This window comes from Phyllostomus hastatus, unplaced genomic scaffold (genome assembly GCF_019186645.2).
Source record: "Phyllostomus hastatus isolate PE091 unplaced genomic scaffold, TTU_PhHast_1.1 phas_scaffold_501, whole genome shotgun sequence".
Taxonomy (NCBI): Eukaryota; Metazoa; Chordata; class Mammalia; order Chiroptera; family Phyllostomidae; genus Phyllostomus; species Phyllostomus hastatus.
The window spans coordinates 48364357-48385952 of record NW_025334033.1 but is presented as its reverse complement, the minus strand read 5'-3'; the positions used below and the strand labels follow the sequence as shown (position 1 = coordinate 48385952).

The following is a 21596-nucleotide window of genomic DNA, read 5'->3' as shown; positions in this document are numbered from 1 at the left end:
CAGGAATGCCACTACCCTAGTCCCAACAGATGACTGCACTGGACCATTACTCAGCTCAGTACCTGCCGCAATGTATGTTAATATAAGAAGAAATTCTACAGCAGGAACTCAACATCCTGGCTCCCAGCCAGAGTCCTAGTGTCTATCTTGCAGCTTGTCATAAAGATTGGCAGTAATGTGACATGAAGTGCCTGGCACGCTGGATACTCAATAAATAATAGTCCATGTTAATCTTATTACTAGGAAGCAACAAAAATCAAAAGGCTGAACCTGCCACGAAGCAACTGTAGACAGAGTGGCTCCTTTTCAATCAAGAAATTAAGGTGTGTGACAACAACAAAGAACACGAGTGACAAGCCTTGCAACAATGAGTAAACCAGTAAACAGCAGGTCTGCCGCCCAAGAATAAATGCCAGCATGCCCATTCCTCTGGGGCAAATAAACCCACGAAATGAGAAATGGCCCCTATCCTCTGAGAATCCCCATCTACCTGACCAGAAACCACGTGATTTTACCTGTGTTCTTCATCCCCCCTTGACTCCGGGTCCTTCGAAGACAAAACCCACAACTTCCCATTGTCGTGCATGCAGGCACTCGATAAATCTGGTAAACAGATGAGTTTCCAAGCAGGGTTTCACAGACTGCTTAATCTAAACTTTCCAAACACTGAGGACCTATGTGCCTGAAATGCTCCCCAGGTGGCACTGACACTCTCTGGAGTCTGAAAAGCACTAACGTCACTGAGCTCCCACGGACGATCTGAACGCCCTTAACTACAACCGAGTCCAGCATGACCAGGCCCGTGCTCGCCTGCCATACCTGCACACAACTCTACTAGAAAATCTCTTTCTGGTGCTCATTCAAATATCTGTATTTACTCATTGTCCTACCCCGTGGATCCGAGGAGACAAAGGTAATCTCACCTCCTTCCGTATGACAGATTTTCAAGTCTTCCGACAGTGGATGATTTCCCTTCTGAGTTTTTTCCAGGTTAAACATTCTCGATGAGCCAAGTGTTAATTATTTTTATATATATTTATTTATTTTTAGAGAGACGGTAAGGGAGGGAGAAAGAGAGGGAAAGAAACATCTATGTGAGAGAGATACATCAATCAGTTGCCTCTCACACACCCCCAACAGGGGACCTGGCCCACAACCCAGGCACGTGCCCTAACTGGGAATCAAACCAGCAACCTTTTGGTTTGCAGGCCAGCACTCAATCCACTGAGCCACACTAGCCAGGTCATGCATTAATTATTAAATGCTAAGCTTTTTAAGCACACAACACAGTACAACAGCATTTCAGAAAAGGGAGAAATTCAAGTGCGTTATAGAAACCAGAAAGCTATCAGTGAAGGAGGTGGATCTTGAAGAATGAGAAAGGCACAGATAAAACTAGAGTCGAGGAGCTGGTACCGCATCAGAGGGGAAAGGGAGACAAGGCAACGATAAGGGGCATCACATGCAGGGAAGTGGATAAGAGATAAAGCTATGAGTGAGGAACTTAGTAGATTTCACAAACTATTTTTATGGATAAAACTAAAACTGATAATGAACAAAGGCTCAATGGAAGTCACAACAGTTGGGCAGAGAAGAGAGCAGCGGCCCAGCACAGGAAGGCAGAGGCACAGTCCTGAAAAGGCCAAAGAAATCAGATACACTAGGAAGAAGAGACCCAAGAGAAATGTCACAAAAGCAAGCAGCAGAGTGCGAGCTTAATGTGGTGAGGTGCTGGAACCACTGTAGTTTCTGCAGAGTGACACCTGTACCTCAATAATACATTAGAAATAATCAGACAAGAAGGGCTGGAGACGGGGCACCAGGTGTCCAGGTGGTCAGAAACGAGACCACTACTGCCACCTAGATGTAAAACTCAAGTCTGTTCTGACACGGTGCTGATAAAACTAAGGGGAGCAAGCGGAAACAAGAATCAATGTAACAGGAAAAAAAGTGGCAGAGCTTGGTCCCAGACTAGACCAAAGGTAAAAGAAAGAGAAGAATCAGAAGTGATTTCTAAGAAGTATCTAAAAATTTCAGGAAGAAGCAGACAATGCCCAGGCAAGGAGAGGCAGCATAACTGTGCCATCGGGTATACTAAGGGCACTTGTGGATTAGTGCCTGGGTGGCTTTTTGTATAGGAAAGCTTCCAAGTTCACTCCCCACGCTACAAACACACCTGGTAATGTGGTTTTGCTACTTTCTCTGGTACCAGCACAGGCTGCAGTTTGTGTCAGCACTCAGGGAATATCTGGTTTTGAATCTGAAATCTGTAACTTTACCAACAAAGTTAAAATTCTTACAAAAAAAATCAAATGTGCTTTGACAGAGCTAGGTGAAAGAAGCTAGTCATAAAAGACCACATCCTGCATGACCCCTTTAATGTGAAACAACCAGACTAGGCACACTTACAAAAACGGAAAGATGACTGATGGTGGCCGGGGCGGGGTGTGGCGAGGTGGAGAGGGGCTTCGGAGAAATGGGAGTGCCTGGGGCTCGAATGGGGCTGGAGTTTTTCTTTTTGGGTAATGAGGATGTTCTGACATTGTTAATGAAAATGGTTACACAATTCTATAAGTGTACTCAGAAGTGCAGAAGTGTGGACTTGTACACTTCAGATGGGAGAACTGAATAGTAAGTAAACTATAACTCAGTAAAGGTGCTAAAAAAAACTCAGGAGTGCATAAGTAAGTACTGTGACTTCAGAAACTTAGACTATATCCCCAATAAAAATGACTATTAGACTTCAAATAAAAACCATCAGATAATTTGGAAAATATTAAAAGATATTTTAGAAAGCCTGAGTGTTACTCCTTTTAGAGAGAATCAAGCTTAGAAAACGTAGAGATTTAAACTTATATATCCCTGCCCTGGCTGGTGTGGCTCACTGGATTGAGCGCCGGCCTGGGAACCAAAGGATCACCAGTCCAATCCCCAGTCAGGGCACATGGTAAGGTAGCAGGCCAGGTCCCCAGTAGGGGGCATGAGAAAGGCAACCACATATTGATGTTTCTCTCCCTCCCTTCCCCTGGGTAAAAATAAATAAAATCTTTAAAAATAAATAAATAAAACTCTAAAAAATTTTTTTTAAAAAATAGATAACTAAGCCCTGGCTAGCGTAGCTCAGTGGATTGAGCTCGGGCTGCGAAGCAAAGTGTTGCCCAGTCAGGCACATGCCTGGGTTGCAGGCCACAGCCCCCAGCAACCGCACATTGATGTTTCTCTCTCTCTCTTTCTCCCTCCCTTCCCTCTCTAAAAAATAAATAAATAAAATCTTTAAGAAAAATAGATAACTAAACATGTATATATTCCTTTAAAATTATTTTTCGCAATTGATCTAAACACTCTAATATGTACTACAAAAGAAAAGACAATGGCACGGGTTCGCTTTCCAACAATTACGTCAGGAGGCATTATACCAGACACCTATGGTTCAGTTTTTTAGAAGCTGAAATAAAATAATGTTAGCCAATTCAGTGAAAAGCAGATTACATAACAATTACCAAGCAGATGAGTAAGTCTGTTTTATGAATTTGAGATATGACAAAAACAATAACATAGATGTCCTCATTCAAAAGACACCAGAGAATAACCCGAATAATTTCTTCCCCCACCATCCCTACCAACAAACACAGTTCCTGTAACCTGACACGTCCCCTCATTAAAACCACTGCGGCCCTCGCCCCACTGCACACGCAGGGTGCTTACCTAGAGTTCCCGGCGACTGCCACTCATCAGCACGCATCAGGCACTCAGAGGCACACAACTTCACTGTCTCAGTCACATCGCCTGCCCTGGGCACAGAGAGCAGATGCCCGACTGAATCCTGAAGTCCCCTGATTTCCAACCTCTTCCATCTCATGGCACACATAAGCTAATGACTGAATTCTGCAACACGTCAAAACGTGTATTTTTTGCCCATCTGAGAAGAAAATAGGAATCATTTTGATTCATTCACACTGGTGGCTATTGTTGTCTTGACTGTTGTCCTTTTCTTTCAACAATCTGAGGGAAAAGAGGCCAGCGCCCCCGACTAGTCAGGCATCGCGTGTTTGCGCCCTGCAGCACCCGGGGTGAAAATCACTGCGACAGACAGACAGACAGACCGACAGACAGACAGACAGACGAGGAAACCAGCAGGGCGGGGAGGAAAGAGCAGCAGTATTTCTGTTTGAGCTGCCTGTCGGGCGAGCAGAACCCAGAACCGGCACCGCATCTCGTCACTGCAGGTGTTCCTAAAGCAACCTCTCACTGGTGGGAAGAAATCAATGACCAACAAACACTACATTTTAAGGACATAACTACTTATATTACAACCTCTGAGAAAAATATTTAATAAATTCAAAATACCATTTGTTGAGCTATAAGACTGATTCTGTCAACATTTTAATTTGTATCTTAAATTTTAACTCAGTGGGTTTAAATACATATATTTTACATATTTTGCCTGCTTGTATCAAAGTTTTAAGCAATAAAAAAATCTAGGAATATACTTGTATAAGCAGGTATTCTGAACCAAGAAACATGGACAGTGGTCTCCCCCCCCAGTAATTTTGACCTATGAGACCTTCCTTGTTAACCGAGCTAAGTTAAGGAAAGCCTAAAACAATAAAGACTTTGAGAAAGGAAAGGGCCTTTTTGTTTTCCTACTACCATATCCTCCCACCCAAATAAAATCACATTCGCCTGAAACTGTGTTTGTGAAGGGGCGAGTGTGGCGCCACCCCTGCAGTGCTCCAACAGCTACACACAAAGTGAAGCCCGTGACACCTTGCGAGGGACCACAACACCACGTCCTGCAGAAGGTGCCCAGGAGTCACGGAATGGACCCAAGAAGTCTTCTGCATCCACTCAGGGAGAAAGCCAGCCTTTGGAGGGCAAGTGCCAACTGTCCACAGTGCACTCCGGCCTCTGAGTCCACTAGCTCAAAAGAGACCCCAAAGTACCTAAGGTGGTAACAGTCTACTTTCCAGAAATAATATCACCGCTATAGGATATAACTTTAGAAGCTTTACCTTTTTATTCCTCATTCGATCTCAAGAATTGAGAAGTGCAAACACTTTCCCCATGTCACAAGGAGAAGATGAACAGACCTACCCAGCTGCCAGCTTGTCTTCCCCACCTGCACAGCCACTGGTATCTCATGCCCAACGTGTACAGATCAGTTCTTACTTCCCCGCCCAAACCTGCTCCTCCAGTCCTCCCCACTTCAATCAATGGCACCTCCATTATTGCAGCTGCTCAGGCCAAAAACTTGGGTGCTATCCTTGACTCCACTCTTTCTCACTCCATTCATCTTACCCGTCAGCGAATTACTTCAGCCCCACTTGGGTTAAGTTCAGAATCCAGCCACTTCTCATCACCTCCGCTATTGCTATCACCACATCTCACCTGCATTATCACTAGAACCCCAAATGGCTTCATTTCCATTTTCACCTTTGCCTCCCCCGCCCCACTTCATTCTATTCTCTACACAGCAGAGTTTTGTCCTTTAAAAATATGTCAGATCAAAACCCTTTGAACCACCTAGTGGCTTCCTATCTCACTCTGTTCACTGCTGTCCATACATCCAGGATGAGGCCAGGATCTGCTATCTAGAAGGCGCTCAGTGAACGTTGCTGATAAGCAATGAAAGAAAAATGGCCAAATCAGAGCCAGATCTGCAACAAATCTTCCAATGTTCATTAGCGACGATGAGGCCAGATTTCCAACAGCCAACACTACAATACACATCAGAGAAAATTTTCGTTTTCCTTTGCATAACTGAATCTAATAACACATAAGCAACACTCTGTTGAATTTCTAACAACAAATTAAAATGAAAATATCACTTTATAAAGCCACAAGAACTCAGACTGGGTTATCTGAACATCACACACTTGGCAACATGGGCAACTGCCAGGGAATTATCACAGTGCAGTTGTATCTTCTGTGTAACTTCTGCATTCAGTTCCATGATGTCACCATATCTCAAGGCCACCACACACTTAAAGGACATGAGCTCTGAAAGATTCGGAACTGAGCAGCTAGAGGTGATGAGCATTTCTAAATCTCCTGCACAGACACTAAACCACTCACCCAAAACAGGAATTAAGTTTCTAGGGTGTTACAAATAACAGCGGAAAGATTAGACTCAGAACTGTCTTCTACCAAAAATACAAGGAAAGACTCTCAGAGTTGAGTTAAAATGTTGATTGTTGTCAGATCAGAGTGAAACTAATGCTAAAATTATCCAGCACTGTAGAATTTTCTCACTAAAATGTCTTAAGATTTCAAAACAAAGACTTTAAATTTGTATATCTTTAGTTCTTTCAAAAACATTTCTACTATCTGCAAAAACCCCCAAATATCAATAAATCACACTAATATTCACAGAATTTTTAAACAGCTGGCCTTTGGGGAAACTTACTTCTTCAACCCTCAACCTTCTTCCTTTTGCAAATGAAAATATAACCTGGCATATAAAAAGTACACATTGAAAATTTGTTACATGAACAAACAAATGAGCAAATGAAAGAAGACCAAAAAAGGGTATATGGCTCTTTTAAGATCTGACGATGGAAAAACCCAGAATTAGCCAAAACCAGGTTTATAGATCCTCTTAGAGCAGATGTGAGAGAGAAACTAAGATTTAAAAACCTTATTTGGTTCCTCAGGAAAACCTTAACCACTATTCATTAAAGCCAGTTTCCTTTGGTTGTTACTTAGAAAAGCACTTGATAAAATAAATGTAGCCAAGACATATCTCCTTGGAAACCAAAAAGCAGAATTATCCAGTGTTTCTTCCTCTACACAAAGAGTATTTAATACAGGCCTATTTTCATAATAAACAATTACCATTGTTTTTAGATCAGAAGTAACATAAGCAGTCTTTGACTAAAAGAAAATGCTAACAACTGAGAGGACAGAACACTGAAAAGAACCCAACAATCCCTAGAACAGAAACAGCCTCCTGAAAGCAGGAACCGTGTATCTATCCTTTTTTAAAATATATTTTATTGATTATGCTATTACAGCTGCCCCAATTTTTCCCTCTTTACCCTCCTCCACCTGGGACCTCTCATTCCCTCCAGCAACCACCCACTTAGTTCATGACCATGGGCCATGCACGTAAGTTCTTTGGCTACTCCATTTCCTATACTTGCTCTTAACATCCCCCTGCCTTATCTGTACCTACCAATTTGTACTTCCTAATCCCTACACTGTCTCCCCCACTCTCCTCCTGCCCCTCCTAGCTGATAACCCTCCAAATGATCTCCATATTTATGATTCTTTTTCTGTTCTGTTTGTTTGCTTAGTTTTTTTCATTCAATTGCTTATAGCTGTGAATTTATTGCCATTTTAAAGTTCACAGTTTTGATCTTCCTTTTCTTAAAGAAGTCCCTTTACCATTTTGGGTAATAAGGGCTTGGTGATCAGGAACTCCTTTAGCTTTACCTTGTCTGGGAAGCACCTTATCTTCTCTTCCATTTAAATGAAAGCTTTGCTGGGTAGAGTAATAATCTAGGTTGTAGGTCCTTGTTTTTCTTCACTTTGAATACTTTTTGCCAATCCCTTCTAGCCTGCAAAGTTTCTTTTGAGAAATTAGCTGACAGTCTTATAGGAACTCCTTCGTAAGTAACTACCTGCTTTTCCTTTCTGCTTTTAAGATTCTCTATCTACCTTTAACCTTTGGTATTTTAATTATGATGTGTCTGCGCTTCCTGGATTTATATACTTATTTCCTTCATCAAATTAGGGAAGTTTTCTTTCATTATTTTTTCAAGTAAGTTTTCAATTTCTTGATCTTTCTCTTCTCCTGCCAACACCCCTGTGACCCAAATGCTGGTATGTCTGAGTTTGTCCCGGAGGCTTCTTACCCTTTCCTCACTTTTTTTTGTATTCTTTTTTCTTCTTGCTGTTCTGATTGAAGTTTTTTTTCTTCCTTATGTTGCAAATCATTGATTTGATTCTTGGATTCATCCCTCCACTGTTGATTCCCTGCAAAGTTTTCTTTATTTCACTTAGTGTATACACCTTTCATTTCTGCTTGGGTTTGTTTGTTTTTTTTTTATGCTGTTGAAGTACCCAAGGAGTTCACTGAGCATTCCAATAAGCATTGTTTTGAACTCTGCATCTAAGAGATTGCTTATCTCTATTTTGTTTAGTTCTTTTTCTGGAGTCTTGTTCTGTTCTTTCATTTGGGCCATATTTTTTTGACTCCCTGCATTTGTTTCTATGTATTAGGTAGAGATGCTCTGACTCCCTGCCTTAGTAGTGTGGCCAACTGCAGAAAAGCACACCTGTAAGTTGGACAGGGCAGAGCCTTAGGTAATCACCAGGGCGGGGCAACCCGTGTGAACCAGGTTGATGGAGTCTCAGATATGGTGTCACTGCTCTGTGGCTGTGTGTGGGGGAGGGCTCAGAAAAGGGACAATGGCCACTGCCTGGGCTCTGGAGTTTTGTCCAGGGGGAAGCTGTACCCCAGCACTTGCCCTGATGCCAGACACTTCAGTTTCTCCCCATATGCCACTGGTGCCCTTCAAGCTGCTGCCCCCCCACCCCCTCGCCCCAGTCCTAGAGCCCAGAGAGAAAGAGTCTGAGTTAAGTCCTAAGTCTGTGATGGGTCCTTTAAGAGGAGATTCCTGAGAATCCCACAGTTTCATCTGCCACCCCAACTCCCACAGGTTTTTACAGCCAGGAGTTATGGGGACTCATCTTCCTGGCACTGAAACCCTGGACTGGGTAGTCTGGTGAGGGGCTGGGATCCCTTGCTCCCAAGGTATCCTCCCAATTTTTATCCACCACACATGGGTTTGAGACCACTACTTACACGTCTCCACATCTCTACCCTTCCTACCATCTGGATGAATGTGACTTCTTTAATTCCTTGGTTAATTGAGCTGTATGGACTTCCATACGGCTTCATTTTTTGATGATTCTGTGTGATAGTTGTTTCGTAGTTGAGTTGTAATTTTTGCTGTGTTTATGCAAAGAGGCAAGCTGTTTTTTACCTATGCCTCCATCTTGACCAAAAGTTAGAAGTCAATAAATATTTATGGGATAAATGAGCTAAGTTACTGCCTAGAGACCTACCCATGTGAACATAATTTCATCTGGTCACTGTTAAATAACTCTCTACTACAAGCCTACTATATGTAAGCATACTACAATTCTCCTCTATAGAAATTCTACAAATGTTCCTGCAAGTAATACACCCAATCAAAATTATCCCCACTGCTTTATTAAGAAGGTGAGAAAGTAGGTCTTAAGTATCCTAAATTATTAAAGCAGCCACTCAATTTGCTGCTGTGGTAAATCTCTCTCCTTCAATTCGTCCTGTGCAACCCAAACAGGTTAATTTTCTGTTTTTTGCACATTGTACAAATTAAAACAGTGCTGTGGCTAAGTACTCTGTCTTTGTATGTGACCCACTGCTATTCAATGAACAGATTGGAAAAATCAGGAACTACTAGACTGGAATAGGAAAGTCAATATAGTGTCAAGGAAAAAATATCACAAGTGACAGTTCTTACAATAATTGAGCCCATTGAAAATCTTGACATGACTACTAGAGACTTTCATTAAAGACTTCCCTACAGCACTGTAATGCAATTGACACAGATGGTTTTGGGTATTCATATACATTTAAGTACATATCCAATCTTCAAGAGCAATTCAAGGTCCATCACCTTTTTGAAGCTTTCCCAAGCCATTGGCCTAAACATGTGTGAAAGCATTTGTTAACTAGGAACTGCTGGCCCACAGCTCTTACTATACTGGTTGCCAATTGATAGCCTGGCATACGCTCTGCCATTTAAATCACATTACCTCATTTTTTTAAGTGTGCCTAGTTCCCTCAAAAAAATGAAGAATTATTTGAATTGTTTTTCTATTGTTGACTTCCCTATTACTTCTCTATTACTCAACCCCTACAACAGCATAAATTAAAAGTGCCATTCATACTTCCTGATTTTGAAATATATTACAAAGCTAATATAAAAAAAAAAACTCGATGACACTGGCATAAAGAGAAATAGACCAGTAGAACAGAATAGCGAGCCCAGAAACAGACAATCACTCAAATGTTCAACTGGCCTTCAACAAGGATGCCAAAACCACTCAGGGGGGAAGGACGGTCTCTTTCACAAATGGCACTCGGAAAACTGGATATCCATGCAAAAGAATGAAGGTGAGCCCTTACCTTACACCATATACACAAATTCACGCAAAATGTGTTGAACATCTAAAATAAGAACCAAAACTATAAATCTCCTAGAAGAAAATATAGGAGGAAAGCTTCGTGACATTGTACATGGCAATGATGTCTTAGATGTGACACCAAGAGCACAGGCAACACAACCAAAAATAGACATACAAGGCTACACCAAACTTAAAAACGTTCCCAGATCAAAGGGTATAATCAAAAGAGTGAAAAGGCAAACTACAGAATGGGAAAAATGTCTGCAAATCATTTATCCGTTAAGGGGTTAATATCTAGAATATATAAAGAACGAAAACTCAATGCCAAAAAAGCAAATAACTCAACTAAAAAACCGGCAGACTTGGATAGACATTTCTCCAGAGATGATTATAAATGACCAACAGGCAATCAAAGATGCTCAATATTACTTATCCTCAGGGAAATGCAATTCAAAACCACAATGAAATATCACCTCAGCCATTAAGATGGCTAATATCAAAAAAAAAAAAAAAAGAACGTGCTGGCAAGGATGAGGAGTAACTCTTGCACATTGCTGGTGGGAATGTAAAATGGTGTGATCACTATAAAGAACAGTATGGAGGTTATTTTAAGAAATCAAAACTAGAACTACCATACAATCCAGCAATCCCACTTTTGGGTATATAACCAAAAGAACTGAAATTCAGGTCTCAAAGAGATGTCAATATTTGTACACACATCTTCACAGCAACACTATCTGCAAGAGCCAAGACGTGGAAGCAACCCAAACATCCATCCACAGATGAAGAGATAAACAAATGTGGTGTATATATACAATGGAGCATTAATCAGCCTTAAAAGGAAAGGAAATCCCGTCACATGCCAACATGTACAAACCTTGAAGACATTTGCTAAGTGAAATAAGCCACAAAAAGACACATATTGCGTGATCCCACTTACATGAGGTATCCAAAATACTCAAATTCATAGAAACAGAAAGTTAAATGAGCCCTGGCTGGCGTAGCTCAGTGGAATGAGCGTGGGCTGGGAACCAAAGTGTCCCAGGTTCGATTCCCAGCCAGGGTACATTCCTGGGTTGCAGGCCAGAACCCCCAGCAACCGCACATTGATATTTCTCTCTCTCTCTCTATCTATCTCCCTCCCTTCCCTCTCTAAAAATAAATAAATAAATCTTAAAAAAAAAAAAAGAAAAGAAAATCTTTAAAAAAAAAAAGAAAGAAAAAAGAAAGTTAAATGAGGTGGCTGCCAGGGATGAGGAAAGGAGAAATGGAAAGCTGCTTAATGGGTAGTTTCAGGTTCATAAGATAAAGACATTCTGGAAATCTGTTTCACAATATGAATATACTTAACACTACTGAACTGTACCCTTACAAATGGTTAAGATGGTAAATTTTATGTTATATGCTTTCTTACCCCAATACGGAAAAAAAAAATAGGAGATAAGAGCCAACATGCAATTCCAACTGGATTTACATGTTCTACCTCCGCTGCAGGGGTTAAGCAGCCTGGCCCTTTCAGCTGTTGACAATCACTTCCAAATTTCTTCCAAGTCGTCTTTTGTCTCTTTTAATCAATGGAATTGCACACAGGGTAGGAGGCTCTCTTCTTCTCCCATCCAACATGAAGTTCCCACAATCCCCAGGCAGTTCCTTTCTGGTTTAAGCCCGCTCTTATTTACCTATTGTCAAGCACACATCCAAAAATGGTATAAAAGCCACTGTGTTCTCAACTAGGTGGGAGGGAAGCATAACAGAACCACCTACTGAGCTTCTTCAAACCACCTATTCACCGAGCACGCTCCCTCAGAGAAAAGCCTCAGCGTTCACTGTGATTCTCTCCCCCTCTCCACCCGCACTCACTGCTCCCCCAAACACATCCTACCCGAGCCACTGAAAACCATTATTTTTAAAAACATATCTTGAAAATGGCCTGTAGAACAATTCTGCACATCTAAAAGCAATTGTTAGGGCTGAGGTTCCTGGACTTAAAATAAGTCTTTTCTGTGGATCGTGCAGCTCTCGAAAACCTCTCGTGTATCTACCAAAACAGTTTAGCTCTGCAATTATTATCTTCATTTCCTACTACAAAGGATCAGCACTAAGATCCTAACTTTAAAAATAAAGTAACACTGAGACTCTATGAAGAATCACAAGCATTTCTCAAATTGGAAAAGAGACAGGGTTAGGGGGCTACATTCAGACTCAGTCGGGAAAAGTCTTCCTAACAGGTTTTCCAAGGGTGCACCTTGAGCCAGGGGTCAAATGTCACCCCAAACACACATACACACAGAGTAAACTCTCTTTACACATGAAATGCCAGCTACTCAGAGGTTAGACGGCAAAGTATATTGGCAGAAACTTCTGAGGTCTTCACTGGAACAGCCAGAAGGATGGATGGTTAGGGAAAAGGGAGGTGTCAAATCAACTTACACTCTAACCCCCACTTCAAGACCAAGAACATGTGTTTCTGAAGCCTTCAAAAGACAAGTAGCATGGTTCTTGACAAGTCACCATCTTACACTTCCTGCAAAAACACATGGAAAAATATTGCTTTCCATTTTTTCCCCTAAGTACACACCAGTGAAAAAAGCAATAAAAGTCAGCTAAATGGGGTGAAAATTTTAGAACATTTTATAAATTTGTAATTACATATCTCAGAGGCATCTCCTTATAAGTACTCTCTCTCGTTAAAGGAATGCGATAAATACCATTGTTTAATTACTTTGCTTCTCTGCAAGCATCAAGAACGGAAAATAAACTTAAAATACTAATAGTCGATCAGTTCTGGGCATTAAGACTATTAGAGGAAATGCAAGGATCTCACAATGTATCAAACTAGATTTCCTACCTAGGCAAATAATGGAGAATATGAACAAAAATGAATTATGGAAAAAGAATAGAGGAGCCAAACAAAGTAAAAGACACTGATTACAGTCCAGTCCTGATTACAGGAACACAATCATTCAGCACATAGCCTTCTGCTTTTTATTTCTCAATAGCTTTATTCGGAGAAATTCAGAACTCATTCTAAAAGGAAACGAGATGCTAAACCACACAAAAAAACAATCAGTGACTACACTTGTAGCTTCGGTAAAAGGCTTTGTGGGAAGAGTGGACAGAGGAAAGAGGAATAACCAACAGTCACTACTGGGTCTGTGAAATTCATTCAACCTGGGCCTGCTCTCTGGGAGGAGAGAAGAATGGAATCCAGTGGCGGCCACGGGTGGCTGTCCTATCTGCTCAAGTTGCCTCTGGGCGATCCCTGAGTTTATACAAACATAACTCTCCCTCTCCAAGCTGGCATTCTTCAACAAGCATGCATTCTCCCCCTGCCTCTCCTGAATTGAAGAAAAAGGGAAATCTAACATTATGCAATTGCCCATTTCCCACAGTTTAAAGTTAGGCATGCCAGAAACCTAATTAAAGGGACAACTTAGTGCAACAGGACAAGTAACAAATTAGAAATCTAAAGGCTGGACATGCTCATCACAGACCTCCGGAGGCAAAGAGAAACAGCTTCCCCTGACTCAGTGGCACACCCACCAAGCATTGCCATTTACTAAGGTCCAGCTGAGGAAGCCCCTGACAGTCCCCCTGTGTAATTATGGTGTCATCTTTCTGTATCTTCAAGGAAGCATTCGTGTTCTATTTGCAGCTGAATTCACCTTACTCTCCCCAAGCTTGAATGAAAGGAGAAAATGGATGTGGACTGGCCTCTCTACCCTCAAAAGATGCACCGGATAGACCGTCTTACCCCTTATGATCACAAACCCTCTCATGCTCGTTTGAGTCCATCCCCACTCAAATCATCGATGTTGAAGAGAGCCAAACAAAAGAGAGTCTTACCCAGATTCTCTGACCACTCCAAGGCTCATCAAGAGCCTATCGAAAGAATAAATTAGCTTCATCTAAGAATAATTAACTTATATACAGGTAACCCTTGGACAATGTAGGGGTGGAGGGCTCCAACCACCCCCCACCAGTGCAGTCAAAACTCTGATTATAGCTTTTGACTCCCCCGAAACTGAACTACTAAGAGCCCACTGTTGACGGGAAATCTTACTGATAACACAGTCAATTAATACATGTTTTCTATATGCATTATATGCTGCATTCTTACAATAAAGTAAGCTAGAAAAACATGAAACATTATCAAGAAAATTATAAGGAAGAGATAAAACATTCTAAGCATTTTTTTTAAATCCACGTGTAAGTGGACCCACACAGTTCAAACCTGTGTTGTTCAAGGATAAACTGTATAACCTTTGAGAAACAAAGTGCCATAGAAGTGTGAGTGCATGGGCTTTGTTTTATTATGTCTTTAGTTTGGGGGGGGGGGGGTTGTTCTGGGGTGTTCTTTTTTTTAAAGAAAAACAAAAATCCCAATTCCAATGAGGCCAATTTACTTTATACCAAAAAAGATAAAAGTGCAGTAGACAGAAGACTGGATTGTCAAGTTCAAGTGATAGTGAAACATCCACATTTTAAATAGCATTGTATGGGGAACCAGACCCCAAGTTCCGAGTGAGCACTGAAGGAATACCGTAAGGCCTAACCGTCCCCGGAACAAGGACAGCCCTCCCCCAAGGGCAGTCACCCAACTGGCGGGAATGTTTCTGGTCTCCTGGCTCAGATTACCCCAGGGGAAGGTAGGGCAGCACTATATAAATCAGTCACGTTCTCAACAGGAAGTTCCTACATTTTCCTGTTTTCCGTGCAGTTATCCTTCCACCTGACCGACCCTCCCCACCCCAACCCCTGCACCCTGGGGACCCTTACACAGAGCTGAGACAGAAGATCTACGAGTTGCCACTGTTCCAGAAATGAGGGAGATAACAACCACTTCTTTTACAAATGAAAAACAAGTTTAAAAAGGGAAGAAAATGGAAAACTGGAATAAATTAAGTTTGGCTTCTCTAAAGAACATACAAGTACGTTGTACTTTGAGTCAACAAAGATTCCTTTTTTTAAAAAAAAGCCTACAGGCTCTACCATGTAAATAGTTCAACTAACTCATAATTTCTTTTTCCATAACTTTGTAATTTGAGTAACTCTAACTAAAGCTTAGTTACCAAACACTGTATCAATGCTGTTTTCATAGCTTTTCAATCTTTATGCAGATTGTTTCCTTAAGATTTGTTGTCCTCATTTCAGATGTATAATGGACACTGAACACTTAAGTGCAAAGGGAAAAAAGTAGTAAACAAATTTTAACATAATAGGCTCTAAGGTAGGGGGAGAAAAACAGGAAACAGGGGTACAGTTCACTCAGAAAACCTGCCTGCCATGAATTGCCTGATCACTGACTAGTTCTATAACCTTCAACAAATCACTTCAACTTTCTGGTTGACAGTTTACCCATCTGTAAAATGGGGAAGATGGGCCAAATGATTTTCGCTCAAAATCCCTTCTAGCTCCCAACAATCTATGAATCTGTTCATGAGAAACTAAGCAAATGCAATTGCAAGTAAGACTTTATGGTTTACAAAGTATTGTCACACGATTTTTGCAGCAAAGCTGTGAGGCAAGTATGGTGCCCATCTCTGCAAAAAAAGCTTTTCAGAAAGACAGTTCAGAAAAAGGCTCAATTATTTTTTAAGATTCTCATAGCTGGAAAATTCAAGCCCAGACCTTTGAGAACACACACTTTAGTATTTCATTATTTCAGAACTATTTTACAAAAATTTTTTAATTATTTCAAAAATTAATTTAAGTAAGTTAAAATTCAAAAATAACTGCCTATTACCCAAAACCTTTATGGGGCATCAGGGTATCAAAACACCAAACCAGGAAAGTTACTACAAATGGCCCCACTGCAAAGAAGTTCCTTGAGGCCAGGAACAACACACTTTAACAAAGAGCATGCTTTCCAAACTCACTAACTACTGTTTGACTCACCACGAATCTTGAAAGGTTAGGAATAAAGTGAGATTATTGGGGGTGTCTGAATTTGAGATATGAACTTGTGTGATTTGAGTCAAAAGAAAGAAAGAAGCATGCGACATCAGAGCTCTAACTCTCCATTAATGGGGATGAATCTAGTTGTCTTCCTCATCTCCTCATTGGAGAAAGTCCAATTTCGTCAGGGAACCAAAGCCTCAAATCTGAAATGTCACCAGAAAATCTTCAGACTATTCAAACTTTTTATGTGCACCGCTGTGGACCAACAGAAATTATAACATGACAGAGAGGACCAATAGGAAGCATTCCCAAGTTATCGTTAATCACCATATACTTTCCCCTAAATGGGAAAGATCCAGGGCACCTGTAGTCTTATACTGTCCCATCTCTTCTCATGCTCCTGCTTTATAGCTTAAAGAGACAGAAAACAGTCATGTACAGAACAACTCAAACTGCAAACCCGAAAATATACATACCTCAACTCACAGTCAACCAAGATCCCCCCAAGTCTACTGAATTACTATCCCAAGTAATCTTCAATCTATAACTTTGATGAAGTTACTAAGAGGTAGCTTTTAAAAAGCTGTTTTAAAATGTGGGGGGGTGGGACACCAAAATTAAACACCTAATTCAAAGCAAAAGCAAATACAAATGCCAGAAAACAGTGAAAGTTTGATGTTAAAAGAATCTCAATGTACAATTTCAATGAGTTGCTTTGGAATTATTATCAAGAGTTCAAGTCAACTGTGCCATGGAATTCTACAGTCAAGTCACCACTAACACTGCCTGATGCTTCAGATCTAAGCTCCTTGCACGAGAGTTGCAATTTTACATTCAAGGAGCAGTTCCAGCAACTGCAGAGAAGCTAACAGCAACACCTACTGACTGTCTTGAGCCACTTGCCAAACTTGTTCTCTCAAGTCAACTAAGAGAAATCTAATGATAGTGAACTTCTACAGTCCTTTACTTAAGCATAATGAGATAAAATAAATTATCAGCCACATGAAACCTTTCATCCCCCCAAATCTCTCATTTTGCTCCTTAACCATTTATGTGTGAATCATCACCCAAGTCACTTTAAACGCACTGTTAATTGCTAATGCTTTAGTATCAATAGTTTATTCTATGGGAAAAATGCTTTAATATTGATATTTTTGTTAATAACTGATGTCATCTAATAGAGTATCAGTGACCATAAACTGCGTTATGTAAACCTTTTATTTGAAACTACTGCTGTTACCACTGTTCTATATTATTCCCATCAGCTTTTTGTTCCATCTTCATAAAAGTGGCTTAATTGCAGCTTTCGAAAAGTGAAAGTCATCCAATCAAGCTTATATAAAATAAAATAAAATAAAATAAAATAAAATAAAATAAAACAAAACAGCTACAGAGAGTTGATTCCATAGGACTTAATCTTGTACTCTTCCAAAAGATTAAGTCAGAGAACCTTTGCCTAGGACGAAGAGCCCATTGTGAGAAAACAAGAGAAAGTTGACACTTAATTCCCACAGAGTACTAGTCTAAAAACAATTGCTTTAAGAGTCTGAGTCAGAGTTTCAACATGAAAGGTTTGCTTTATAGAGGAAACTGCAACCCCAGTTCATCCAGATAGACCTGGAACCTGATGAAAGTCCACACCTTTACTCTGAAATTTGCATCTTATCCCTGGCTTCCAGTTTAGAAATAGAATCGTTCAGCACGTAGTAATAGTTTAGAAATAGAATCGTTTGTCAAATAGTAACAATTTCTGTGACTGATGTCTCCCGTCATGAGAAATAAGTATCAGGTAAACGTCGTCTACGAGCTATCAGTCCCCCAAAGGCTTCCCTTCAAAACGAGTACCAACGACTCAGTTAAACATCTTCCCTGAAAGTGAGCCATTTCCCTTGTCTATATGTTTTCCAAATGGTGAACCCAATGAAATTTCAACCTGCCCAAACACGGTTACTTGTCCTCCTAGAAACGCCGTGGAACGATAAAAAGCCACGCAAATTTCTTCATGGCCAGGAGGGAAGTTGGAAACAGATGGGGCGAGGGAGGAAAAGTTCTTTTTGCAGTACCCTCACGCCTCCCCAGCCCTCTTGCGGTGTACTTGCAGCAGGTTAGAGCATCCCGAAATTTCACTACCCGCCCCCCAGACCCCCAGGGGAGAAATTAACCACCCACAGCACCAAGCTCCTCTTCTCCGCATCTCACGATTGAACCTCTCGGCCTGCCCCCTCTAGCTCAGCCTGCAAAGCGCTCACCCAGGTGAATGAAAGGGAAGGGTCGCCCAGAGGAGACGAGAGCCCCGGAGTGGACACAGTCACCCCAACCGGGGCGCGGGTCTCCCAGCCTCTCCCGCAGGCGCCAGTCGGATAGTTGTGCAGATTCGGGTTCCAAGGTGCGCGCGCGCACAGCCCGGACTCGCCCCCGCCCGGCTGAGCTATCAGCACGCCACCAAATCGGAAATAAAACTTTGACCGGCCTCCCGGTGTCCTGCTCCGGGTCCTGAACCCGAATCCCGGCTAGATATGGGGTGAGAACTGTCAAGAGTCCTGCATCCCCGCTCCCCTGCCGGGACCCGGGGCGCGGGAGCCACTTACCGCTGGGCCCGGCCTCCCCGTTCCGCCGCGCTTCCCGGGCGGGTCCGCCGCGCGCTCTCCCTGGGGAGAAAAAGAAACCGTGTACACCGTCGGCGCGCGCTCACTCGCCGCCTCCTCTGCAGAGAACCGCAGGCGGCGAGGCCGGGCTGGGGCGGGCGCCGAGCTCAGAGGGGCCCGGGGGAGGCGGGGGCGAATCAGTCCAACTCCCGAGCCAGGCTCTGAAGGGGACCCCGAATGCAGATTGGAGAGCAGCCGGCGGGGGGCATGTTCCTGGCGGAGTAGGGGGCGGAGGTGCCCCATCCCCGGGCATCAACTATTGTCTGGGCTTTCGGGTCCCCGCTCGCGCCGCCTTGTATACTCAACGCCCCCCATCCCACCCCCACCCTCGGGAGAAAGAGCCGAAGGGGCGGCCGGCGCGGGAAGCGAGTGCGGGGAGTTTGGGGGTCAGGGGTCCAGAGCTCCAAAGTAGGCGCCTAGGAAAGGGGAGGTGCGTGCCTAGTGGGGGAGGGGGACAGGTAACTGCTGACGGGGGCGGGAAGGCCAGGGAAGATCGGTGGGGGGAGGAAACGGAGAGGGAGCCACGAAGGCAGGAGAGGAGAGAGTGGCCGGGGTGGGGGGCGGGGGCGGCCTCCGAAGCCCAGACCTGGCCCTCCCCGGGGACCTTTCTCCCAGGTACTCAGCGCCGCACTGACTTTCGCTCACTCGCTCACGCACGCACTGAACTCGTTCACAAAGTTGCCGGCGGGGGCGGCGCTGCACTCGCCCTTCCCGCCCCTCCCCTCCCCGCCCCGCCCCGCCCCACTCCTCCCCTCCTTCACAGCCCCCTCCCCAGGTCTCGGGTGAGATCACCACTGGGCTGCTCGAGCCTTGCTCGCAAATCTCGCGAGAGAAGTGGCAGCTCTGCCCCGCCGACGGGGGAAGTAGGAGTTGGAAGAAGGTGGAGGACCGCGGAAACTCCTAGTTGCTATGACGACGACAAAGCCCTGGATTCCTGTCTCCTGCAGAGAGCAGAGGCAGCAAACGTGGTGGCAGTTCTCAACCTACCCCCTCCCTTACCCGTGCCCTAATGGTGGGGAAAGCGAGGGCTAGAAGCGGGAGGAGGATTTTCAGACTTAGAGAAAACATCTGTAGAAGACCACCGTCATGATAGCTGGCCAAATCTGGCAAATGAGGCTAATTGTTTTTAAGAGTTTCTGGGGCAGATTTCTGCCAAAGAAGTCTATGCATATCTGCACCTTAAATTTCTACCATATATATATTCAATGTTTCAACCATCTCTCAATAGCATCCTTCAACCCCCACCCACTATGCCCTCCCCCTCTCTTCCCTCCCTCTCTTCCCTCCCCACCCATCACCCCGTGTGCAAAATCTCGCCGCCGCCGCCACCACCACCGGGCTGGGCTTCTAGAGGATTTGACTGATTCATCTTGGTATTCTCAGCGTTTCCACAGGCTTGGTACATAGTAGGTATTTACTTAATGTGTGTGTGGCGAGGAACGTGGGGGATGGACGCAATACTCTGTCCCTGAACTTTTCTTTCACCCTACCCTGGAAAAACGCTTAGGCTTAGAACATAAGTTTTTGCTCCACAGTTATGTTTTTGGCTCTACTAATCTAACCTCTCAATTCCGTTCACACAGAATGTGTCTGTTTTTAATAGTTATAATCCCTCCTTTCTCCATCTTTGTTTCATAAAAAATCTTAATCAGCATGGTTGGGGGCCATTTTATTTTAATCATTAAGCTTCTTTATATGCTTTCATGCCTATTCCAAAATGCTGTTAAGCATGAATATGAAATCTTTTCATTCCTATTTTTTTTCTTTTAATTTTAGAAACTTTTCTTTGGGGGTTTTATATACCCACTACCTAAATAAAGTAGATACTGTAAGTAGAAATTAACTTTAAACTTTAGATTTCAAAATGGGTGAGTGAAAATTGATTCCATGGTATATGAATTATAAATCAATTTTTGAAATAGATTCCATCCCTATTTACATCAATATGGGGAAACCATTATTTAACTCAATCCCAAAGAATTATAAACCCAAAAAAGTACATGAAGACTCTTTTAGGTTACTAACATACAAGCTTAAATGCTACATGGATGAAAGTTTTTATATTAGAAACTTGTGATACGGTGATAAAAAGCACTAGACAAAGTCAGGAAACTAGTGTTTGAGTTTTTTCTGTCACTAATAATTGAGTATCTGTGAGAAGTTATTTAATCTTTCTGATTCTTCATCTGTAAAATGAGGGTAGCCCAGATGTTAGGGCATCACAGCTTTAAAATTCTGTAGCTCTTAGACGTAGAAAAGTTCCAATAAATAACAGATATTTTCTTTTTACATCAAACAGAATAAAAACAACATGAGTGTTTCATTTTATAGAGGTCAGTTTCACAAAGCTCAGCTACATGTTGACAAGTTGATTTTAAAGTTCTCTTGTCTCAAGTATAAAAACAACAAAAATATTGACCATGTTACAGTAATTTCAAAGGAAATCCATTGTTGCTGGTTTGCTTTTACACTAACTCAAAACACATTTCTTATTATTTAATAAGTATGCTAACTCAAACCAAAGACCCAAACTAAATACATCCACACCCCCACCAAAATAACTTTAAGAAGGAAGGAGGGTGAAAAGGAAGGGAAGAAGGATGGCACCAAAGAAGAAAGGAATAAAAGGAGGGAGGAAAGGAAGGAAGGAATTAAAGAAGGCCTTAAATTCACAGACTTTTTTTTTTAATTGGTTGATTTTAGAGGGGGAGAAAGAATGAGAGAATTGATTTATTGTTCCACTTATTGATGCATTCGTTGTTTGATTCTTGTACGTGCCTTAAAGGGAGATGGAACTGCATGCAACCTTGGCATATCTGGATGACACTCTAACCAACTGAGCTAGCTAGCCAGGGCCACAGACTGGTATTT

The 21596-nt window shown here is 42.4% G+C and overlaps 1 protein-coding gene across 9 annotated transcripts in view; it reads right to left on the bottom strand.

Moving 5' to 3' along the window:
- The window catches only part of SIPA1L1 (signal induced proliferation associated 1 like 1), a 330102-nt gene extending 310681 nt beyond the window's left edge, over positions 1 to 19421 (bottom strand). For 5 of the 9 annotated variants that reach the window (XM_045822211.1, XM_045822206.1, XM_045822216.1 and 2 more), the window contains exon 1: positions 18669 to 19024. The gene's annotated coding sequence lies outside the window, so the exon portion shown is untranslated. Of the gene's footprint in view, positions 1 to 18329; positions 18444 to 18668; positions 19026 to 19311 lie in introns of those variants that run through there. The other 4 variants (XM_045822209.1, XM_045822208.1, XM_045822219.1 and 1 more) reach the window with 4 other exon arrangements.
- Between the last annotated feature and the right edge of the window lie 2175 nt (positions 19422 to 21596).